Here is a 26,379-nt window from a genome sequence, read left to right as displayed (position 1 = left end):
CCCATAGGGGATGCTTCTAATCAAATGTGGGGGGTGATGACTTCCCGCATGCAAAATGGTATTGCCCGCTGTAGGCTTCCTATAAAGCTTGGTTTCTAGCCTACCTTGACTGACCTCCAATGTAACATCAAGAAAGTGTGCTACCTGCTGGCTGATGTGAGACGTGAAAGACAAGTTGAATGAGTTAGAATTCAAGACCTCAATGAAGTTAACCGCTTCTTCATATGTTCCATGCCAAACCATCAGAATATCATCGATATATCTGTACCATCGGATGATATGACGGGTACAGATATCATGGTGAGTGCCTTTGAGGACCTGTCTCTCCCAGTACCCCATGTGGAGACAGGCGTAACTGGGAGAGAAACAGGCCCCCATGGCAACACCCCTGACTTGTTGGTAATATCGATTTAGGAACATGAAGCAATTATGGTGCAAACAGAAACTGATCATGGCCAGCAACATTTTGTTATGCTCGACTAATTCTATGGGTCGCCTACCCAAAAAGAACTCAACAGCCCTTAACCCATCTGCATGCACTATACTTGTGTATAAAGATGACACATCTAGAGTAATCAACCAAAAGTCATCCTTCCACTCAAACTCATCCAATTTCCTCATCAAGTCACTTGAATCTTGAATATATGAGTCAAGTGACAAAACATGCTCTTGGAGGAACAAATCAATGTACATGGTGGCTTTTTCCAGCAGCCCACCGCACGCCGATATGATGGGTCTACCTGGCGGCTTGGTCGCGTCCTTGTGCACCTTCGGGATCAGGTACAGCACGGGGGTTACAGGATGGTCATTCTTTAGACACTTTAACTCATCCATGCTGATAAGTCCGCTGGATCGCCATCCCATCAGGAGAGAGTGGAAGTCCGATTGTGCCTTCCTAAGTGCATTGAGGTCACAATGTCTATAGCAGTTCGGGTCATTGAGCTGGAGGTAGGCTTCCTCCAGATATAATGATCTGGGCCAGAGCACAATGTTGCCCCCCTTGTCCGATTGTCTGACAATTAGATTTCCATCTGACTTCATTTTGCTGATCAATTTCTGGTACTCGCTGTTACCATGATGTTTGCCATAATTTGATTTCAACGTTTTCACATGCAGGGCCTTCATTTGTTTAACTACAGCATCCTGGAAAATGTCAATGTTGTCGTGTGGAGTTACAGGGGTGAAGGTAGAACGTGGCTTTAGATTGCTTAGGCCACCAGTTTGAATATTCACATCCCCCTGAGTATTCTGTGTGTTCGGAGCTTCAGCTCGTAAGCCAGCCAGGTCCAGCCTCAGAGGGATATCATGCACTGCCAGACCTTGAGCAGTGGACTCCGTACCAGGCCTTTTGACAGTCCCACATGATTTGCTGTTGGCAAAGTGTTTTTTAAGTTTCAATTTGCGTGTGAATTTAAAGAGGTCTATTCTTGTGTCTACATAATTGAAACTGCTGGGTGGGCAATACGACAAACCTTTGGACAAGATGCTGATTTCTGAGTCAGAAAAGGTGGTGTTGGTCAGGTTGATGACAGATAGACCATTGTCCAGTATTTTCAAATGGTTGCTTACTTGTTCCGTGTTGGCTACTTCTTCTTGGTGGCGTTCCAACGCTTGTAGTTCCGTTTCTTGGGCTTTTCGCTTGGCGCGGCTTTTTCTCCGCTCTCGTCGTTTTTCATTGGGGGTTTTTCTGTTACTGGAATGCGTGGGCGCAGAGTCTCGCGCCTGTCCTGCCTGACACATTCCAGTTCTTGTTCCACAGTCAATCGTGTAAACCCCAAACGGTCCGAAAATCTACCGGCTTCCGCTTCAGACCCACTATCGATATTTGAGCTTAGGTCCGTGAGACTTGAGCCCCCAGGAGAGTTGGATCGCACCTGGGTTGTGCTGTGAGCTGTGCTCTGCGCCGTGCGTGAATCCTTCAGTTTGGAGGCTTTGATTGCATCGTACTTGCGCGCAAACGTGAAGATTCTTCCTTCATTGTAATCTGTTTTATCGCGCTGGAACTTGAATGCTTTGCGCTTTCTAATGACGTCTTCTTCCTTCTGCACTCGTTGTTCCATTGCCTCTCGATATTTCTTACACTCCAACACAATGTTCGTATCATCCTCACACAGACTCGTTATTTCCGCCTCAAGCACATCAATCTCTGCCTGTATTTTCGACCTGTCACTCTCCGCATAGCGTACCAACATTGTAACTAAGCGGGGAGATGAATCCAAGCTCCATTCAGCCCAATCCTTAAGCCTTGCTGGGTCCATGTACTCGTAACTTGGAGCTAACATAACCCTTAATCCACGTGGTATGCGGTTCACTTCAAGGTAGCGACTCAGTGAACGATGCTCCCACCATTTAGATTGTTCCCTTTTTAAACGTTTTTCCAACGCTTTAAATTTGTCACGGAGGTTCGAACCCCCAGTAGCACACGATTCCTCAGAAGCGGTAACAGACGGCCCCCCAGCCGGGGAGTCGTCAAAAGCTTCAAGGGCGGCAACCTCTCTCCCCTTACGTGCGCCGGCCGCCATGGTGTATGCTGTAATTTAAACTAATGTCGTACTCACTCAGTACGGGGAAGATGCTTCAATCGCTGCTCGTCCTCGGACTGTGCACAACTCCTCCACCGGGACAGTTCTATACCTTAGTTCGCCGTTGGAAAGTGCGGGCGCCAGGAATTTGAGACAGCCGTCCCAAAACGGCACCCAACAAACAGCAACTGCAAACGATTTCCCAGACGTCCAGGGGCTCAAGCAGTAACTCCCCAACGGGAGAAAGTAACGACTTCCGGGTTACCGGACGCCACGGTTTCCTGCTGCTAAGCCACTTACGGAGGAGGGGTCTTCCAAACACCGGAGAAACACTCAACCGGCTCAAAATGTTTCCGCACTTGCGCCTTTACTGCGACAGACTTAAATTCTTGGCCATCTGACAGGAAAAACACGGAAGACCCAGAGTGCAGGTGAGTTTCTTTATTCCTCAGCACACCACGCCAGCATAACGTTTCGGCCTACACAGAGGCCTTGGTCACATGACGCACTGAGAGAGTTGCGAGAAATTTAAAGTGCTCATGCAACAACGACGGAAACATTTGATTGGTTACATTTAAAGCAGTGGGAGTGTTTAACCCTATTTGATACTGATTTGCTTGCAATTGCAAAGGCAGGGAACCAAACATGTTTACACAATTGCCCTTCACTTTGATATATATTGTTGCGGTTCAGAAGGAGGGACACGGACACCAGAGCGAGGTAACTGGGGTTTTATTTTAATGAAAGTCTTTTTCTTTCGTAGGGATGGTCTTTCTCTTGCTAGGGTGGCCGGATCCAAAGTAGCAGCTAGCTCTCGAGATCTGCGGAGACTCGTCCGTCGTTCTTCCTCTGGGGAGTCTCTTTCTCGAGTAGGATTCCAGCGCCACATGCGGAAGGAAAGAGACAGACTCTTAGGGGGTTTGTTCAAGCGTTAGGTTTTCCCTATGGAAACCTGGGGCAGTGAGGACACCGGTGAATGTGAACAGCTATATACAGTGTAGCATGAGTGAGGGGTATTTGTGAGGAAGAGAAGGTCAGGGAAGGTAGGGTAAGTACAAAGGGGTTGGATAGGCTTGAGACGCTAAATACACTATTTACACCGCGGCTCCCCGCCTTTCCCACCAGTCTGACACACGGTCACGCACCTGTGAGAGCCACACTCCTCCTCCTCCTCCTCCTGGAGTGTGGCTGGGCGCAGCGCGGTATCGCGGGCCTCCAGGCGCCGCACCTCTCGTCCTCTTCTCCGCTTCTTCCTCCGTTCTCGGTCCTCTTCCGTCCTCCTCGCGCTTTCCTCGCTCTCCACTCTTCTCCACGTTCAGGGTGCCGGGACACGCAGATTCCTCTCCTTCCGGGTTTTTGTCCACTCCTCTCGGCCCGCGTCACAGGGGGGCGTGACGGCTCGCTCCATGCTGATTTCGCTAAGACATACTAGCGCGTCACAGGGGGGCGTGCCTTCCGAATTAAAGGAACAGTCCTCCTTTCTACTATCCTGCTGGTTCCACCATTCTTCGGACTTCGATTCCCAGGAGTTCTGAAGCAGAGAAGGGGCGGAGTGATTATCGGGGTTCCACCAGTCTGTATCGTCCGCGATACCCTCCACCCCTATATATATATATATATATATATATATATATATATATATATATATATATATGCGCAAAGTGTAGCTCTCTCCTGTGATTACCGCAGTTGCCGCAGCAATGTCGAAAAGAAGCCACGCCACTCCAACGTTCGTAATGGGCCAAAAACCAGTTTATTTGCGCTTAAGCCACCAGATCCTACGCGTTTCGGGCATCCGCCCTTGTATATATATATATATATATATATATATATATATATATATATATATATATATATATATATATATATATATATATATATATATATATATATATATATATAACTGCTTCCAGCTTTGTGATCTTTTGGCACAAAGAAAAAAGCACTTCTAGTGGTGAGTCCCAAAGATTTTATTAGGGACTCACGGAGTCCAGACACGTTTCGGCTAACGCCTTTCTCGATAGTAACATGGCACCACCAAAACGGCCGTTTTTTATATTCATTACAATTCATAGACAGTGAAGAGAGACATAGTTCGCCATCTTACAATGTGCAAAATACATAGACATTTCAACTTTGTTCACAAGTGTTGTAACGGAGCTCCAACCAATCCCAATACAAGGGATAACATTGGCAACCTGTTACTATTACGGTTATTAGTAACTGGACACCGAGACTGCAGAGAAATCGTACCCATTCATGAGCTTGATGAACAAGCAGTGCACCTTACGATATGTGTATCAGGTTGCCAATGTTATCCATTGTATTGGGATTGGTTGGAGCTCAGTTACAACACTTGTGAACAAAGTTGAAATGTCAATGTATTTTGCACATTGTAAGATGGCGACTGTGTATATGGCAACTATGTCTCTCTTCACTGCCTATGAATTGTAATGAATATAAAAACCGGCCGTTTCGTTGGCGCCATGTTACCATCGAGAAAGGCGTTAGCCGAAACGTGTCTGGACACCGTGAGTCCCTAATAAAATCTTTGGGACTCGCCACCACGAGTGCTTTTTTCTTTGTGTCAAAAGATCACGAAGCTGGGAGCAGTCATTATTGCGGGGGCGCCACCCACTTGAAAGCACCCGCTCGGAGCAGTGAAGTTAATTTCCGTTCACCGCGCAACGATGAAGGACCGTATGAAGAGACAGCAACGTCCCTAATTAGGAGACAGTCGACACGGTACCCGACGCGTTGGCAGGGCGAGGTGGCTGATTTTCCAAAGGAGTTTGGATATTTCTGGTGTGAGCAATATATGCAACAATGTATTGTGATGTGGATCGCGACGAAACGGCCCTTGAAGTTTTCAAGAAAAAAACGCCATCATCGGGGGGGATATTACCCCAAGCAAATAAAGAAAAACCCACAACCCTGGTTAACCAATTCACGGCACTTGAGAGATTATACGAACGTGAAATCCGTAAGTGGTGGGAAGGGACTTCACTACAGAACTATGTGGAATTCAAAAGGGTCCCACGGGGCCTCAGGATATACACTGTCCCAGCTTACGAAAACCCTGACCCCTAGTTGCTTCAGAAGTGGTCGGAACACACTGCGGACTCTTGTAAAGGGATGCTATTGATACTTATTGAGTTTGCATGGAGCGACCACATGAAAGTTCGAAAAGCCATCGAAGAGTTGGAGCTGGAGATAGGCTCAAACACCGATAAAGAGAAGCAAGATGGCTTAAGGGAAGGGATGACAAAACGCCTCAAGAGCTATGAAGGAAAAATAAGATAACGCAAACAAGATAAATTTGAACGTGATGCTTCCGGGAGGATTTTTACATTTGCCAAAAAATATGATGCCCCGCGAAGGGCCCTGTATTCAAAGGCAATGCCAAAGGTTACTATACAACAAGAGACCTCAGAGTCAGAGGTAACACCACCAGAGCAATCGGATGATGACAGTAGATCAGCAAACGCTATAGGTGATAAATCAGTGTTTTTCACGACGAGTTCCAGGTGATACGACAGTCATGGCAACGCAACACACGGGGCATACCACCGGAACAAAGAAACGAAGGAAAACAAGGAGAGGGGGACACTTTCGTAAAAGGGCTCGGTTCCCCAATGGTAACCAGGAGCAAGAAAAAATTCAACAAACGACGTTGAATGATAGTGCATCCGAAAATCTCACCTTCATCAATCTGACCCCACGTATCTTAACCAAAATCGAAGAAGACGTGTTACAGTTGGGGCTGACTTTCAGTCCCAAGAAGAGTGTTGAGTATACACAAATACACATTGATTTATTTAAATTTACCAGAAAGTTGAAATTGCAAAAGTTCTTTAAACTACGCCCTAAAAAAATGGAGGGACGAGGGAAAAAAGAAATGCAGCAGGAAACTGATATCTTACTGGTACGTGATATCCCAGCGATACAGATTCTGGAAGATCTACGCGAGGAAATTGATGGCCCGGTGGAAGAAGAAGGCCCGGCTCGGCTTTTGGGTATAGAACAGAAGAGAGCATCTACATCATTCAGGCCAGTATCTATCTTTCTTCCTCAAATGCCGAATGACATTATTGACACTTTTGCAGATAAAGTCATACAAGATCTGATACAATTGCGTGAATGTGAGAAGGATTCACAGAACGAGTGTATTTTCACACAGGAACAGTACAAGGCTATTGATGGACTAAAGAATGACATTTCCATAATTGTTAAACCCTTAGATAAGGGGGGTAACATTGTGTTATAGACCTCAGATGCATATAATAAAGAGGCCTTACGGCAATTAGACAGCAAAGAGTCTTACATAAGAGTGAAGAGAGATGTATATACCAAAAGTATATGGAATGTCATGCTATGCTGAAGAAATAGTACGAAAAGGGGATGTTAGAAACGGAGGAATATTTATTTCTTAGAAGGTTGAATCCAGTTAGCCCATGTTTTTACCATCTCCCTAAAGTGCATAAAAATGCTCTCGTACCGCCAGGGAGGCCTATAGTCTCATCGCAAGGTAGCCTTTTAGAGCATATTTCTATCTATATTGATTACTTTCTGTCATGTTTTGTGATAAAATTAAGGTCATACACAAGAGATACGAAGGATTTTTTAGGTCAACTGAATAGGGTGACCTGGAGGGAAGGAGATTTGATGATAGTGATGGATATCACAAGTCTGTACACAAGTATAGCACACAAACAGGGATTAGAGGCGATACAGTTTTACCTGAGGTACCGGGAAATGAAGTACTCAGATCATAACATCATGTTGTTAGAGGTTTTGAATTTCTATCTACATAACAACATCTTTATATACCAGGACCAGCAATTTAAACAGGTATCTGGGACGGCCATGGGAACCTGCTTCGCCCACAGCTACGCAAATTTATTAGTGGGCTGGTGGGAGGAGCAGGTTGCCTGGGCCGAGGACAAAAGTCCATAGACAGATAAGATTGTTACTTGGCATAGATATATAGACAATCTCTTTCTTATATGGAGAGGGACAACAGAGACCGCGGAAGAATATGTGCAGATGTTGAATAACAATGAATTCAATCTAGAATTCACTGCTGAGATAAGTGGCAGTTCAGTGAATTTTCTGGATTTAGAAGTAATTGTAATCAAAAAGAAGTTCTGCATGAAACTGTATCGAAACCAACTGCGGGAAACTCTATCCTGCATGACCAGAGTGGTTATCCTCCTAGGCTTATAAACAGCATCCCGTACGGGGAATTACAAGATTATGTCCTCCCTCCTCCAACTCAAAGAAGACATTCACACCATCAAAGAAGACATTCACACCATCAAAGAGCTACTCATCACACCCCCTAGACTCACCTCACTCACCACCACCCCCCCTCTCAACTTGCTCTCCACCCGTCCTGATGACGCTCCCAAGCTACATCCCTCACACAGGACCGCGATCCATGCCCACAATCGCAACAACCGCACCCGCCACCCACACTGGACCGCGATCCCTGCCCACAATCGCAACAACCGCCCCCGTCGCACATGCAACCCTCTTTCGGATCTCGACACTCTCACCCTCCTCCGCTCCTACGACCCAGCTCCCCTAAACCACACAACCGCCTCGCACCTCCCCATTCCCACGATACACTCAAATCCCCGTAGACCCTCCACACTAAACAACAGAATCTCTGTCCCGAATAACTTTAGAAAAGTCCCCCTCTCTCTAGTACCCTCTACCTCCCCTGACACACCCCGTCTCAAATGCACTCTCCTAAACTGCAGATCGGCTTCTAGACACTCCTCCGCCATCGCTGATCTCATCCTAACATTGGACCTTGACCTAATCATCTTGACTGAAACCTGGCTAACCGAATCTTCTACACCTATAATGGACATTCTGGTTCCCCCCAACTACCACATCATTAGGCTTGACATGTCTGGCAAGATAGGTGGTGGAATCGCATGCATATACAGGAACAGCCTTTCTGTTCTGAAAGTCTCCGCACCTTCCCTACCCTCCCCAATTTCCTACGAATACATCTGCCTCGATATTATCAGTGATGGCAAACCGATATGCTCTCTTCACGGCATTTACCACCCACCCAGAGACAACCTCACCTTCGCCCAACAAATCATGGACATGATTTCAACCAACGCCGGACGACAGCTCACCCAAATATACCTTGGTGACTTCAACCTCCACTGGAACGATCACAATGATGCAGTGGTAAATAGTCTTAAAAGCTTCCTCAACGCCCTGGACCTCACACAATTATGCAACAGCCCGACCCGCGAGAAAGGTTCTATCCTCGACCTTATCATCGCCAAAGAGGACGCTATTCAACTTGAGTCTATCCAACCCTGTGACTGGTCAGACCATCATATTGTCACATTCCACATCAATGAAAAAGTCAAACTCAACACGGTTCAATCCTCCAGACCTAAAGTCTGGAAAAGAGACCTGAAAAAACTCAACCCATACTCCCTACCCCCGAACAGCCGCGACCTCCTGCTCCCTCCTACGGGCGCTACAGATGTCCAATCCTTGACTGACCACTATCTCAATGCCATGACCTCAATAATTATTGAGGCTGCTCCCATGCAGCTAAAAAGAGTCTCCGCTAAAATCTCCAATCCATGGTACGACGGGAGTCTCAATGAAGATAGACGAGCCATGCGAATGGCAGAGTGCACCTGGAGAACAGCTCCCTCTGCACTGCACCTGAAAACCCTGAAGAAAAAGAGAAACGCCTACTTCAGGAAAATAAAGCGCTCAAAAGCAAACTTCTTCAGCCTCCAGCTCGACCAAGCAAAAAAACGTCCAAGAAAACTGTTTGAGCTAATCAGAACACAAGCCAAGGAACAACCCCAACCTCTCAGTACCTTGTGCGAAGCACCCTCCTGTGAAGGCTTTGCCGCTTTCTTTACCCAAAAAACTGACAACATAAAGAGTGATCTCCGCACTGACGCAAGCCTCTACACCACACCCGACTGCATAACACCCACCGAACCAAAAAACAATGCAACATGGTCATCCTTTGACACCTACTCCGAAGAAGAAATAGGCAAACTGCTCAGCACCTTGAAACCTTCCAATCACCTCACGGATCCCCTGCCTGCTAACGCTGTCAAAGATTTCACCCCATTGCTCCTTTCACTCTGGACTAAAATTATCAACAGCTCGCTCCAAGAAGGAACCATCCCTGACTCCCTCAAAGTTGGACAAGTCACACCTTTGCTAAAGAAACCTACTGCCGACCCATCCGACCTAAACAACTACCGTCCCATTACCAATATTCCCACTCTCGCCAAACTATTGGAAAAATGCGCACAACTACAACTGACTAAACACATTGATCAGTTTGATCTCCTCAACCCTCATCAATCAGGCTTCCGAGCAGGACACAGTACTGAAACTGCTATGACTCGCATAATTGACGACGCCCTTCAAATCCTAGATCAAAATGATACCTGCCTCCTCATCCTTCTTGATCTCTCTTCAGCATTCGACACTGTTAAACATGAGAATTTACTCGATCTTTTGAACACAAGAATGGGTCTATCTGGGACTGTTCTCAAGTGGTTCACCTCCTTTTTACACAACAGGTCGCAGAAATTCAAGAGTAACAACCTGATGTCCTCGCCAATACCCGTTTCGTTAGGCGTCCCCCAAGGATCCTCCCTATCACCAACTTTGTTCAACCTAGTTATGGAACCTCTCACCACCTTGCTACAAGCATCCAATGTACTTTTTCACATGTACGCAGATGACACCCAACTATATCTCAAATTACAATCCCCCAATGACATTTTACTCCTGAACTCAACGATCAGAAGCTCCCAATCCTGGCTTGCTGATAATCATCTCAAACTCAATGCTCTGAAAACAGAATTCCTTCTGATCTCACCTCCCGCGAAGATCTCTACCACTCAAACCTGGCTTAAACAGCTAACTGCACTCAATGTCCAACCCACCATAGTGGATTCGGCAAAATCTCTAGGCATAACTCTCGACTCCAATCTCAACATGCAGCATCATATCAGCAAGACTACTAAGGGAGCGAACTTCCAAATCAATACCCTGAGGAAACTTAAACCCTTCCTACCAGCCAAAGACTTCCAAACTGCAGTACAAGCACTAGTAATCCCGCGAATTGAATACGGCAGCATCGCCCTCTGCGGTCTCCCGTTAACCACTACTGCACCCCTAAGAGCTTCTCTAAACGCTGCAGCGAGACTCATCACTGGGTCAAAAAAACACTCGCATATCTCCCCTGACTTGAAATCCTTGAACTGGCTGCCTTTTGAAGCCAGAATACATCTGAAAATCGCCTGCATGACACACAAGGCTGTACACCTGAGCTCTCCCGGATACCTCACTCAGAAGCTGTCAATCTCTGGCGGCTCTAGAAACACTAGAGGCACAAACAATCTTCTGCTAAAACCTCGAAGATTCCGGAAGGAAAAAAACGTATAAACGCTCTTTCTCAGGAATGGCACCCAGGATCTGGAACTCACTCCCTCCTGAAACCAGGCTCATCTCCTCCATCACACTTTTTAAGAAAGAAGTAAAAGCTATTCTCATGGCCAAATACACTTGACCTATTAACGTGGATCTGTAAAGACTCTACACCGATCAGTATTATTCTGCTCGAACTCTACGACTATGTGTTTCACCTGTATTATTGACTTACCTGACTATCTATGCACACATTTATCTGTAATACTTGCATTATTGATGTACCTGTTCTACTTTGCTCCCTCACGTACCTACCCATCTCACTTAGTACGTATAATTTCGCTATACCTAATGACCTGCTATTCACTCTTGTTGGTATTCCCGGCTTTGTAAAGCGCTCTGATATCTGCAAAGATCTTGTTCGCGCTATATAAAACTTTCAAAATAAATAAATAAAATAAAATAAAATAAAAAGGAATAACACAAGGGGAGTGAATTTTTCAAAATATGCGGAGGAAAGCATCAAAAAGTTTCGTAGGAGAGGCTACAGTGAACAAACTTTGGAAGGAGCTTTGAAAAGAGTAAATTCTCTAGAGAGAAACAAGCTCCTTGAAACAGGTATCAAAGAGAAAAATGACAAATGGGGTTTTCGGATGATCACCACCTTTTCGAAGGATGCAAATAAACTTAGATCCATGTTCAGGAAGCATTGGAGTCTTCTTCAAATGGACCGGGTTATCGGAATGGATATTCCGAAGAAACCCCTGTTAACCTTCAGAAAAGCTAGGTCCCTTAGAGATACTCTTACCAGCAGTTTCTCTAAGAAAAATGTTCTAAGAGGTTTTGAGAAGGATCTAAAGGGATTCCATCCCTGTGGCAAGTGCAAGGCCTGTATGGGGAGCAAGAAAATACTTAAATATCAAGTTCCAGGTATAAAAAGAACTAAAGAAATAAAGAAATGTGTCACTTGTACCACCCCATACACTGTGTATTGCTTAATGTGCCCGTGCGGGCTGAAATACATCGGCAGTACGATACACCAAACTAAGATACGGGTATTGGAACATGCCAGGGCCATAAAGAAAAAAGATCTAACTCACCCAGTGGCACGCCACTTCAAAGCACTGCATAAGGGAGATAGAAATCTCTTAACCTTTTTCATTTTGGATCATGTGCCAGTAAACCCCAGAGGGGGATAGATTAATGAGCCATAGGGGGTTAGAATCGAGGTACATTATCGACCTCCACACTAAGACACCAGGAGGCTTAAATTTGCATGAAGAACTGGCTGTACATTTGGGGGATTGACCCAGTGCTGCGTTTGAGGACTGTTGTTCACTGGTTTTCGAGAAATGTGAATCAATTTTGAATTTGATAATGATTGCGTGAACTGTACATAGGGGAGAGTTGGGTAAATACGAGAACATTAGTTGGGGGTTGATTATCTTGATATTATTTATGTAGAATTTAATGGAGTTTTGACATGTAATTTATACTTGTGCAGATGCATCTATAAGAGTGTTGTAAGCCCATTGGTGGGCTCTATTACGGTTATTAGTAACTGGACACAGAGACAGCAGAGAAATCGTGCCCATTCATGGGCTTTATGAACAAGCAGTGCACCTTACGATATGTGTATCAGGTTGCAAATGTTATCCCTTGTATTGGGATTGGTTGGAGCTCAGTTACAACACTTGTGAACAAAGTTGAAATGTCGATGTATTTTGCACATTGTGAGATGGCGACCGTGTATACGGCAACTATGTCTCTCTTCACTGTCAATGAATTGTAATGAATATAAAAAACGGCCGTTTCGGTGGCGCCATGTTACCATCGAGAAAGGGGTTAGCCGAAACGCGTCTGGACACCGCGAGTCCCTAATAAAATCTTTGGGACTCGCCACCACGAGTGCTTTTTTCTTTGTGCCAAAAGATCACGAAGCTGGGAGCAGTCATTATTGCGGGGGCTCCACCCGCTTGAAAGCACCCGCTCGCGAGTGCACGGAATTGGTGCAAGTTCGGAGCTGTCATATATATATATATATATATATATATATATATATATATATATATATATATATATATATAGCCACTCAGCTCTCCTGTTTGTGCACAAGAAAGAAGCACTCTCAGCGGTTTCTTCACAAAATCAAGCAGTGTATTCTTTTTAACATAGTGAATCAAGGTTTGCGACATAGTCAGTAAAAACGGACCAACGCCTTTGTTTGTTATCAACACAATCAGCGCCATCTTGATACATATATCTTAGTACTTTAACATTGTAACAAACATATTCATAAATATGAATCAATTGTGTATTGCTTATTTGTCGTCACAGTGATTCATCTCAACAGTTATTAATGCATTATTTATACATTGCCAGCGGTGTTTCTAGCTTTGTACCGTCAACATACATATTATGCTTAATTAGACATCTCCATCGTACTACTATATCACACCTTGTATTGGCTTTAAGATACGATCAAAAACACCTCGTAATATACCAGTTCATAAAGCTGTATATCGGCAAATGATGTCATATAAAAATAACAGTTATCGGTCCAAGATAAAACTTCTCATCACAGGACAAAGTTTAAGAAACAATTGAGAAACTCTTACAGTTAACATTACATATTGTCATACCCCTCATACTTATCTACGATCCCCCAAGCGCACTGTCTGCTCTTCGCCACTATTCATCTCATTTGGGAGTTTTGTCCGTAGGTCTATAATATACCTAGATTCCAGTCTCATTAGTCGCATCACTCTATCACCCCCTCTTACATTCCGTGGCCAAAATCAATGTCAAAATACCGCAATAGGTCCCTATTGCTATGATGTTTCTCTGAGAAATGTCTTGCCACAGGGTATATTACATCTTTTTTGGTTATTGCACGCATGTGCTCTAGGATGCGTACCTTAACCTGATGAATCGTGCTTCCAATGTACTGTAGCCCACATGGGCAAACTAAACAGTACACTACGTAAGTAGTGTTACATGTTAAGAATTTAGTTATATTCTTCTGCTTTTCTAGGCCTGGTGCAATGTAAAGCGAGTGTTCTTTTACTAAAGGTACAGGCCTTACATTTCCAACAGGGATAAAATCCCCTTTGATCTTTCAGGGTCCCTGCGGGTTTGGACTCCGCCTCTAGGTAGCTATGTACTAGGCAGTCTCATAGTGATCTGGCTTTTTTAACGTTATTTGGGGGGTTTAGGCACATCTGAACCTATGTCTGTTCTAAGGATATGCCAGTTCTTCTTCAATATGATCCGTAGATCATTTACATTCTCTGAAAAAGTTGTTATCATTCTAAACTGTTGACTCTATCCGAATACGGTTGGCGGCATCTCCATTACAGAAACCCGGCTACGCAGAATCATTGCGAAATTGTTCAGATCCCTACGCTTCAACGATGGCCCTTACATACTATGGCATCCGGTAATTAATTCTTAAAAGACGCCTGTTAATACTTCATCTAAGGAAATCACATCCATTAGTCAAAATCTGACTGGCAACGTAGCTGTTCGAATGCCGTCTTCCTACACGTCACAGCCATTGAAACGATATCACGTTTGACGTTCAAAGATACGATATTGATATCCATCGAGGTGATTCTTTTGCACCTGAGGAGAAAGACAAGTAGTTCAAGCTATATATATATATAAAAAAAATTACATTCACCACGGTTACCCTCAAATGTTGTCTATAATGTTTTATTGCAAATGACGGTCTCCTGATGAAGGCAGTAGCCGAAACGCGCGTAGTGTTCCAACTCACCGCTTTGCCTACTTCAATAGCCCCTTAACCCATCTAGTCATTTGATGTTGATTTGTTTTTTTTTTGCATGTTTTTTTCCTTGTGAATACTGTTGATTACATTTATATAAAATGTCATAAATATCTTGAATTAACTATAAATGAAAATATATATGATAGATAAAAAGAGAAAAATATAAATAAATTGACTATATTTTTAGTAAAAACATGTTGATACTTATTATTGCTTTTTCACGTTGTCATGTGCACTATATTGATATAGAGTCTTACCCCATAGGAAATGGCATATAACATAAAAATTGTTTGCTACAGTTTCTTCTTTCAAATGATTGCTATACCCTACATGTAGCGAACGCATCATTGGTAGGGGTCCCCTGTTTTTCCAAAAGTATCATTCTAAACTGTGATATGTTTATATTCTGGTCACATTTTCTTTATCCTTCAAAAGATCTTTCATTGGAATACCTTCAACCTTTTTTTATGTGGATTCCAACAGATTTTCATCATAACCTCTCATTAAAAATCTGTCATAACTGGCTTCCACTGCTATACTGTAATCCTCATCCTCAGTGCTGCTCCTTTTTAACCTCAAAAACTCCCCATAGGGGATACTCTTTATAAGTCTTGGGGGATGACTACTCTTGGCGTGCAATATCGAGTTGCCAGCCGTCGGTTTGCGATACAACAACATCCTTGGCTTCCCCTCGATAATGCTAACCTTGAGATCCAGGAAATTTACAGATTCAGAACAGACCTCGCCACTAAAGTGAAGATTGATGTTATTACTATTGAGATGATTGATGAATTGCATAGCAAGTTCTTCCGTCCCTTTCCATACTACGCACAAATCATCAATGTTGCGATGCCACGGTATTACATTATTCATCCACTTATCATTTTGTGGCGACCTGGACACCTGCTTCTCCCACCAGCCTATGAACAAGTTTGCGAAGCTGGGAGCGAAGCAGGTGCCCATCGCTGTTCCAGATACCTGTCTGTTTTATTGTTCTCCGAACATAAAAATATTGTTTGCAAGACAGAACTCAGTAAATTATAATAACATCTTGTTATGTTCTGTAAATTGCATAGTTTTTTCCAATACAAAATACTCTACAGCTTCCAACCCATGATCATGGTTGATGCAGGTGTATAAACTTGTAATGTCAAGAACAATCAATTTATATTCTGGATCCCATTACAGTGCTTCCATATCACAGAGGAAATCTTTAGAATCTTTGATAGATGATGGTAACTCAATCACAGATTTAAACAAAAAGTGATCAATAAAAATTGATAAGTGTTCCGTTAGCCCACCCTGTGACGAGACTATGGGTCTACCCGCGGGTTGTGTACAGTTCTTATGAATCTTGGGGATACGGTAAAAAGTTGGAACAATAGGTTTTAGGCATCTGAGAAAAAGATATTCCTCCATATCCAGCATCATTTTATCATGCCAAATTTTTATTCATTCATGATATCTAACAATGCTTTCTTGATAGATCTCTTTTGTTATTTTCTTGTAGCAAGTTACATCAGAGAGTTGTCTTTCAGCTTCGATGCAGTATTGTTCTCTCGTTTGGAAGAACAACATTCCCCCCTTTCTCCGAGGGTTTACAAATTATTGTCTCATCATTTTGTAAGTCCATCAATGCCTTTTGTTGATTTTTAGTTACATTGTACTTCCTTTTCTTAACTTTCGTCCGCAACATCAAAGGCTCTTTATTGACTGCCTCTGAAAAAGTATCAATAGCGTCCAAAGGTAATTGGGGTAGAAACTGAGACGATAGTTTAAAATGGCTGTTGTCCTTAACTTGTTCTATTCCCAACTGTACCGTTCTTTGTACATTGTCTGTGTTTCATCTTACATTGTCGCTAATCTCTGTTCTTAAAGATTCCAAGTCTTCCAATGCCTCCAGATCTTCTCCAGTCAAGGCATCCATTGGTGATGGTAAACTAGATGTTTCTTTGGTTTCACAACTTTCAGTTTCAATTTAAAATACTTATGCAGTTTGAGTTTTCTCGTCATTTTGAATAAATTAATGCTGGTTTGAGTGTATTCTAAAGTACTTGATGGACAAAAAGTGAGACCCAACCTTAACAGCTCCTCTTTGTCCGTTGTTAGTTTTTTAGGTGTAAGGTTCACAATGGTTAGATTCACTATTTCCACTTTTTGCCCTTTTTGCTCCGTGTTACCCTTTGAAATCCTTCAGTTTCGCCTACTCCAGCCGCCCCTTCTTGTTGGTCTTTTGATCTTTCTGGAGGTTTGCTCTTCCCTCCCCTGAGCCACGTTTGACGCATCATACTGGACGTGCTGGCATTGTCGTTTCCTGAGGATTCACTACCAGTTACCTCCGATTCCGAGGTCTCTACTCTTATGGTTGTCTGCGTGGCCTCTTTGGCTTTCAGTAATTTTCTTGCCCCTTCGACTCTCTTAGCAAATGTTAAGACATGGCCTTGAGCATAATCACGCTCATCCCTCTCGAATTTTTCTTGCTTTCTCTGCTTGATTTTCTTCTCGTACCTCAGAAGACGTTTCTTCATCTTTTCTCTACGTTCCTCAATTTTTGTTTTGTTTTCTTCTTTTTCGATTTTATTTTTTAACTTTTCAATTTCAGTGATAGCCTTTTCACAATTGCTCCACGCAAATTTCACTAGTATCACTAGCATGCCTTTACTTGAGTGGGCTGTGTGTTCAGCCCATTCTTCAAGTAACTGGGGGTCAGGATTTTCGTACGCTGGGATTGTATATATGCGTAATCCCAGAGAGACCCGATCAACATCGATTTAACTTTGTCGTGAGGTCCCCTCCCACCACTTTCTCATCTCGCGTTCGTATGCTCTTTCCAGTGAGATACATTTAGATGTTAGATTCGTGGAGGCTACCACATCTCTGTTACTTGTATGTTGTTCTGATAGAGATTTCTTTTTAAACATGTCCTGTCCTGCCTTATGGAGCGCCGAAACATTAAACATGTTGCAGCTCCCCTTTCAATTGTTACGATAGATAATGTGTATCACACACCCCTCGTCCTGCGTAGAATACTGCCGATAGACTCGCAGATTAATTCAAAAGCCCGCTTACCTGCACACTCGGGGCTCCCCCCGGGCGTCCTCCGACACTCCAAAGCGTGGCTCCAGATGCGGTAGGTAGTCGAAGTATGTGGATTATTTTTTACACTAATTTGTTGAGGAACTACCTTGCTTTATTAAAGATACTGGGCATTTCTTATCCACTGTACAATCCGTCGTATGGCAAGAAGAGTACTTATTTATTGTTATGGACATATGCTCATTATATACTAGCATACGGCACAATGATGGACTTAGTGCAGTCAAATTTTATCTGGAGAAAAGGAGTATTCATTTTTACCAACACAATGCCTTGTTTTTTACACATGATTGAACTATGTTTAAACAACAACTATTTCATGTTCAACAATGAATTCTTTAAGCAGCTGCGGGGTGTAGCCATGGGGGTTTGCTTCTCCCCCAGTTACGCGTGTTTACACGTTGGCTGGTGAAAGGAGCATGTCCTCAGGCATACCCACAGTGAGCAGTATGAAACTCCTGTCATTCGATGGTGGCGTTTTATTGACGACATTTGTGTCATTTGGAATGGGTCAATCGAATCAGCCAATGAATTTGTGAAATGTGTTAATGTTAACAGGCTTAACCTAGAATTTACTGCCCAGATTAGCACAAAGATGGTTCAATTTCTTGATGTAGAGCTGTACATAGAGAAAAACACAATACAAACCAAGCTTCACAGGAAAAGCACAGCGGGTAATTCAATATTGCTTGCCCAGAGTTCCCACCCGTATCATTTTTTAAAGAGCATACCCCACAGAGAATTTCTCTGTATAAAACGAATTTGTAGTTCTGATGTTGACCTTGATATCTGCCAAAATAACTCCTTTCAAAGATTCTTATCCTGTGGGTACAAAAGCAGTGACTTAAAAACAGCACTAGTTAAAGCTAACAACTTGAGTTGTGATGAATATTTGGAAACAGTAACCAATAAAACCATGCGCAAATCCAATCTCAGCACTACTACTACTTCCTATGACCCGGATCCTGTTCGGCGAATAACTACTTTTAGCAGCCAGGACAAGGAAGTGAGAAAAGTAATCTATAAGAACTGACCTATTGTGAAAACTGATTTAACAATGTCCCAATTAGTGCCAAATCTACCACAGATTACTTTTAGACGAGCGCCCTCTATGAGGGATGCCCTGGTTAGAACAAGTCCTGAGGTTACTACTACTAGTACTTGGTTGTCCAAGCGCACAGGGTTCTTCAAGTGTAGCTCGTGTAGGGCTTGCGAGTTTGGTACTAATACTTCCGAGTTCACCAATGCATTTGAACTGACCCCAACTAAAATAAAAGGCTTTTTCACTTCCAAGACGATCATGCAGGGTACATACTTGAATGTTCCTGCAGGTTGAAATATGTTGGTAGCACCAAGTTACAGGTATTCTCACGCATTTTACAACATGTACGTGCTATTGTGAACTCGGATCCAAGCTATCCCGTACTGCACTGACCTATAGTATGCCCTTGCGGGTTGCTTGCTGCTTTGCTCATTTGCACTAATGCACTTGCACTTTATAGGAGAATATGTGTTTTTAATCCCATGCTGCATCACCACCTCTCTGTTCTATACTGTTCCTAAAATGAGTGTCTATTTATGCTCCAACTATTCTGATATTTATTGCATTTGCACTTTAATATTCACCATTAGTATTATTATTAATTAATTGCAATTTTAGCCATTACAAATGGGTCTAGCCTCGAAGTATGAAGAAGAGTCAACGACTACGAGGGGTTGTGTTTCATTGGGATTCTGTCCACGGTGCAAGTTAAGTGAGATAGGCTATTATAGCATTCTGTTTGTGGCAGCGGGGCACCTTTGGAGCACCGTTTTGGGCAAGAGTTTATTAGGTTGCATCCCCCATTACATGGCATATATCGTCTATCTGGACTTTAGATGTACAGTCAAATATGAGCTAAACCGCTAGTCTCCCCCTATTTTTCACATATATTGTTTACCCTTGGCCAGAGTATGATGTTAATAGCGACTGTGTGAAAAGAGGTTATACCTCTTTTTGATTTTTAGTTTTTTAACACTTGGCACTTGCACTATTTTTATTATTTATCACGTCAGCCTCTCTATTATCAGCTTAATGAGTATACAATGTTTTTATGATCAGGAAAATTCATTGTTTATTAATTGACCACTAATGTGATACTGAATAAAAATTTTATATGAATATTACTGACAGTAGGATGCATTCTCAGTTATTTAGAGACAGTATTTCCTTTATTTGCATTTTTCCTGATTGTGGTAGTATGTTGTTTAGTTTCATTGTATGCTACTATTGGCTGAGAAGGAAGGAGGGTATTCTGTGACACTATATCAACAAAAAATGGGAATACAACAAGTGGGGTTTTTAATGTTTCAGAAAAGATTGGGCGCACTGCCTAGTGTGAACGTTAATGTGTACTGATTGCTAAGTTAAGGCGTGGTGCGGAAAGGCGAACGGATAAGACCCCTTAACCACTCTAAAGTAGGTCAGTCACCTAACCTACGGGACAATGTAGAAGAGCAATGCCCTCTCACACAACAATCGCGGTATTTCAACAGTGGTTAAGAAGTTTACAACAATCTATGCATAGAACCAAACATTAAGACAATTGCAATCCTGTTCGGTTTCTTAGGTAATGGATGTAGGTTTATTGGTTCCACAACCAGCCGACACGTGTTTCGTCGCGTGGGAACAAAATCACTGCGACTCCTCAGGGCTTATGACACGACCTAAAATCCTATAGGTCTGAAGTGATGTGTCTACACAGTCTGTTAGTGTATGAACTTGGTAGTCCTACACCTCCCAGCCAGGTACGTGTATCATAGGAAAGGAGAAAAAAAGCTGCTTTTAGCGTCTAGGGAGGTTCCAGGTGTGGTGGTACCTTCCGTAAATATGAGTGACAACCGAAGTGGGGTTAGTTATATCTTCTAGTAGTGATCTCCCAACGAGAATCTGAGTTTATGAGCAAACGGTTTGAGAATGTTCGATCGGCCGTGCTTAATGAGTGTGCTCATCAAGCCTCTAACCTGGAGGGGATACGCCTACAGGCTCCGGTTCACGCGGGTACGTCGTAAATCCGGAAGTGTCATAAACACAGTATCTCTCCTCCTTTGGTTCCCGGTCGCCGTGTTCCAAATACGGACGAAACACGTGTCGGCTGGTTGTCGAACCATAAACCTACATCCATTACCTAAGAAACCGAACAGGATTGCAATTGTCTTAATTTTTGGTTCTATGCATAGATTGTTGTAAACTTTTTAACCACTGTTGAAATACCGCGATTGTTGTGTGCGAGGGCATTGCTGTTCTCAACAAAAAATGGGTCCCAGCATGTCATGTGATCAAGGTCATGGCAACACGGCCGAAACGCATCAGGCTGATATTCACGAAATAAAAAGCACTAATTGAAATCTCACCACAGTGTGGTCTGTACCTGAGTATCCGAGGAGTTGGAGTAACAGGATTGTGATTGATATATATATATATATATATATATATATATATATATATATATATATATATATATATATATATATATAAATAATACACGGACAATCCACGGTCCCTCCCAATCTCGTGATGAGATTTGATTGGCTGCCAACACTTTAAACCAGGAAGTGTTGGCAGCCATCTTGTGACTTGGCTTGAACCAAGTAACAGAAAAAATGAAGCGTGGGCTCCCGCACTCCATTACTGATCGCGCCTCAGGGGGACCAGGTTATTGGGGCATTTTAATAAAGGAGGGGGTGCAAGGGCCCCCCTACTGGGGTCTACTGATGCCCGGGGTCCACCACCTCCCCGTGGCTTGTTTAACAAAAAATGCAAGGGGCGCATGGACGACCGCCCCCGCAGCCTCAGGGGCTGCCACAACCCAGGGCTTTAATTTTAATTAATGCGAGGGACACCTGGACCGCTCCACAGCCCCAAGGACCACCACCTCCAACCATCCTTTCTTCTCAGAACAAGATGTCCCAAAGGTCGAATCTTTGATTTCGGCAGATCTGAGGGTGTTCAATTTTAAAAAAATCTTCTGATCATGAAACAAGGCGCTGCAATACCCCGATATAGTTAATGGTCTGTGCAGAACAGAACAAAACCTACAGACCCTCCACATTCCAATAGAAATTAGTGAAGTGGTTTCAACCATTGGAAAATGTACTCTTGGGAAAACACTAGGGCCACATGGTGTTACTGACAATATTTTTAAATCTAATATTACCTTATGGGCCCCCAGTTAACAAATGTGATAAGGAGTACTGTGACGCGCCCCGCCCAGATTCTTGGAGGACAGTAATTATTGTCCTCATCTTTAAAAAGGGGACAGAGCATTACCATCATGTTATAGACCAATCTCCCTGCTAGATTCTAGTGTCAAGATCCTTAGTTGAGTGCTTCTGTCCCATTTGGAAATCTGGACTGAAGAAAGTAGGATCCGGATCGATCTACTATTTGGTTTCAGACCCCAGATTGGCACTGTGGACCAATGTCTACATTTCTATATCGCAGCAGGGAAATATGTCGAGGCCAAGAAAGGAGCTTTACATTTGGCTTTTATTGACCTGTAAAGTGCTTTTGATTTAGTAAATCAATTATGAGTTATAATGGAAAATATGGAGGTTGAACCTAAACTTCTTAACCTTATAAAGCGCTTGCATCAGGATTTAAAAGTCAAAGTCGGGTATGACCCCCCATAGTGAAAATAAATTCCAAATTAGAATTATGCTGGGTGTTAGACAGGAGTTCTTTCTATCGCCTTTCTGATCTATATAAATGGGATTACCAAACATCGTGTGGATACAGAAAAGGATATGTCCCCATTTGGGATGGCAATTTATACCGGTTCTGCTATCTGCACATGATGTAGTGCTGATTGCACGCATAGCAAATGGCAATATGGAAGATTTGGATTTAAAAGTAAACCATTCAAAATCATATATAATGACCTGTAGGAGACCAAATACAATGACAAAGCACTTTGTTAGGGGAAAGCGCACTTAGAGAAGGTAAAATAAAATGTTAACTATTTGGAGATCTTTTTTCAGCTCATCCTTTTGCTGGAATGCTCTCTTAACCAAAAGATCGAAGCAACTTAGAAGGAATACTGAGGCTATTTCCAGATTTTAACATAGATTAAGACACAAACCGATTAAGGAGATGATAAGTTTAAGTAAAAGTATATTTATTTCAGCATGGGTATCTGGTGCGGGTTTGTGAGGTTATAGTAATGTGTGGATAAAAACAAATGTATAAGCATACTTCTTGCAGTCCCCAGGAGTACTGCGACTTTTACATGCCATGAGGAACTAGAGTTACCTTACCTGGAGGACTTGAAGGGGCTTGCCTCGCTTATGTTGTGGATTAAGAGTTGGGGAAATCCTGAGGCAAAACAGGTCGGAACTTGAATTTCTGATTGTTTGTCCCTGGATAAAGTAAATAGGATCCCTTGGCTCTCATAGCTGAAGAACACTTTTGAGACACTAGGCCTTATATATTTGTTCACTTATCCACAAAAAAATCACTCCCACCTGTAAAGAGGTAGTGAAACAGCATTACCTGGGCCACTGCATGGAGGTGAAGATGGGGAGGGCTTAGGCCTTGGAGACAGTAGTGAGATATGCTCTGGTATCGACCACTAGGCGCTTGGAATCATATTTACACAGGATTGTAAACCCTACTCACTGTTTTTATTCTACCATTTTTAGATTAAGCATGTGCACTTTAAGGTCGCCTTTCCTTTGCAGAGGATATGGTATCATGTTTTACCTCCTGTTGCTGTATTAATGATTAGAAACAAAGCACAAGTCACTTTATATTACTTTGCCCAATATATTCAGCCCATCAGTCTTCCTTCCTGGTTCCTGTCTTGCGCAGGTAAAACTTGAGACAGTATCAGGAAGAACAGGTGTTCTTGTGGCAGTTTTGCACAAAAGATAGCTGCCATGTGATAAACTCTGTTAGAATGGCACTTGTAATGAGGAAACGATCTGAAGTGCTATACATATGATATCATTATATTGCTCCTCTTGCCTATGAAATTGAGGTTTTTTTCTGTAATGATTAGTTTGATTAGTGTACTGTATTTATTTTAATATTTATGTCAAAATGTTATATATGTGGTTTTTATGACTTTCATGGCTTATGTCGAATAAAGATTTGAACAAAGTGCAATCCAGTACCCCGGTGGCTAGATACTGTGTGGATATAAATCAAGATGGAGATGCAGGATTATTTGATCGGGGTGAAGAACACCTATGACAGATTCTTGTTCACGAGACTCCGCCTCGAGATGATCCATCATTTAGTGGTTTTCCCAAAGTCCCTCCATGGCACCAGAATTTACCTAGGTCCCCGTGTAATGGACAGGCAGACAGACAACTACGCATTTTCTAAAGTTTTTTTAGATTTTATAATAATATTAGGTCATTGACATTGTGCCCCCTCTTTCTATCTCAAGGTCGATCATGAAATGGCACTTGGCTTTTTGAGGGGAAAAAAACTCTCAAACATACATAAATGTTGTGTCGTTCTTGATGACATCAAAAAGGCCCTACTTGGATGATTTGCGTGTTGGGAAACCCTTCATGATCTTTGAGAACTTTTCAATAGGTTATTTACAACCAAAAGATACAGGTTGAAATCAAATGGGATCCTTGGACATTTCGGTAGAAACTTTATAAAGGGAGATGGACATGTGAGTTGATTCATTCCGATTTGTCGCTTTGCCAACCTATATCCTCGGATTAGTTCTTGAATGTGTAAATAAGTATGTTTATAGACAAGTGTATTTTATATTTTTAACAATTGTTTTAAATTATTAAATGATTATCTTTTTATTGTTGCTCTTTCATGGATTTGTTTATAAATCCGAATAAAGAATTGAATTGTGTGCAATGCAGTACCCCAGTGTATAAACTGGGTATCATCAAAGTTCCTTTCACAGAAGATCAGAGCTTAGGGTGCCAGTTCCACACCTACAGATGATCAAAACTACATCTAGAGTATTATTACACAAGGTGTCAATACTTATAAAGTTATCAATAATGCACAGAGTGTCGGAATCATGGGTCAATCCTTTCTTAAAGTTAGCAACTCCCACCCAGAATAGCTGAGCCCGTGCAGTCAGTGTGCCATAAATACTCTCATCCAGAGTATCATAACTCATACGGTTAGAGTAGTAATACTCTGAACCCAGAGTATCAGAACCAAATGTGTCAATACCACCTCCTTAGGATAGCAATATCTCACCCAGAGACTAGAATCCCTGGCGTCAGTGCTACATTTAAAGCTGATCAGCACCCCACCGGAGAATCAGAACCCAATGTGTCAGTACCCCCGGACGAGTTATCAATACCTGGTCCAGAGCATAAGAAACCAAGGCTTTAGTATACCCTGGAAGCAACTCAAGTAACTCGCCCAGAGTATCAAAATCCTGGGCTCCCGTCACAGGGTAACATATAAATCACCTATCCTAGAGTATCAGAAATCGGTGTATTAATAAAAACTGACTACACAAGAGATTCAAAACCTAGGATGTCCGTCAGTACCCCTTACAGAGGGAATCGTCACCTTGCCTACAAGAATTGGAACCCTCAGTCTAATAACCAGCACAGTTTCAATCATAAAGCAGGGATATTGCCCGCAGTTCGCGGTTGGTGGACCCGCCCCTGAGAGCCCGGGTATCCGGTTCCCCGTGCACAGGGCACCAGTGCCCCCCTCCCCCTCGCATCCTGTCACAGTATCAGTGCCCTTAGGGCGGTGCTCTCTCCCTGCAAACAACCGTGTATCGCATCTGCAAATTCAGGGGCACGGGATGTTTATTCTGCACGCCCCTCCATCGACAAACACACACCATCCTTCTCTGCCCATGAGTGAGGAAGAAGTGATATCGCCCTGCCCCCTCCCTCCCACGCTTCCTGTGGCCCCTCCCACACCGGCTGTCAAATGCAGGAAGGAGCTCCCAGCCACTGACCTTCCCCTCCGCTTCCTGGAGGGACCTTCTCAAGTTTGGGGGTACTCAGGGGCGAGGGTCTGAGGCGCAGCGCGCGCCGCTCGAGCACTGCTACGGCAGCGCCTGGCACCGGGCGGTGGGGCTGGAGGGGGTCGACGAAGCCCACAGGAGCCGGCGGCGCAGCGTCAGGAAGCAGTCCCTCCTCTCAGAGGTCTTCCTTCCCACCTAATCTCTTATGCAGGCTCCCTCTCCTCTCCCCGCCTGCTTCCAGCAAGGAAAGCACCCTTTAGGTAGCTCTCATCTCAAAGGTCAGCGCCTTGGCAAAACTGCATTATGGGGATTGTAGTTTTTCTCTGACCGTATTATGCAACGTCCCAGCCCATTTTTTGCGAGTCCTTTGGGAAAGAACTATTAACACGACTCGAGACACTTTATTGTACACATTTTCCCCAGAATTGAAACAGGCAGGCCGTAGTAGCTGTGTGTGCACATTTCGTGGAAAATTGCTCTCCTCCCTAATTGTCTAGTACCACTCACTACTAGAAACTTCTTAAACACATGGAACGATATGGGAACACACGACTAAAACCAATAATCATCAGTG

At 43.2% G+C, this 26,379-nt stretch overlaps 1 protein-coding gene across 1 annotated transcript in view; it reads right to left on the bottom strand.

Annotated features, from left to right (window-relative positions):
- The window catches only part of MON1A (MON1 vesicular trafficking associated A), a 110,259-nt gene extending 84,195 nt beyond the window's left edge, over positions 1 to 26,064 (bottom strand). Inside the window, exons 1-2 of the mRNA XM_086938799.1 lie at positions 25,899 to 26,064; positions 25,797 to 25,867 (exon numbers count right to left, since the gene is read on the bottom strand). The gene's annotated coding sequence lies outside the window, so the exon portion shown is untranslated. The remainder of the gene's footprint in view (positions 1 to 25,796; positions 25,868 to 25,898) is intronic.
- Positions 26,065 to 26,379: the final 315 nt, after the last annotated feature.

This window comes from Lissotriton vulgaris, chromosome 9, assembly GCF_964263255.1.
Source record: "Lissotriton vulgaris chromosome 9, aLisVul1.2, whole genome shotgun sequence".
NCBI lineage: Eukaryota > Metazoa > Chordata > Amphibia > Caudata > Salamandridae > Lissotriton > Lissotriton vulgaris.
The sequence above is the reverse complement of the archived record's forward strand: the minus strand, read 5'-3'. Positions and strand labels throughout refer to the sequence as shown.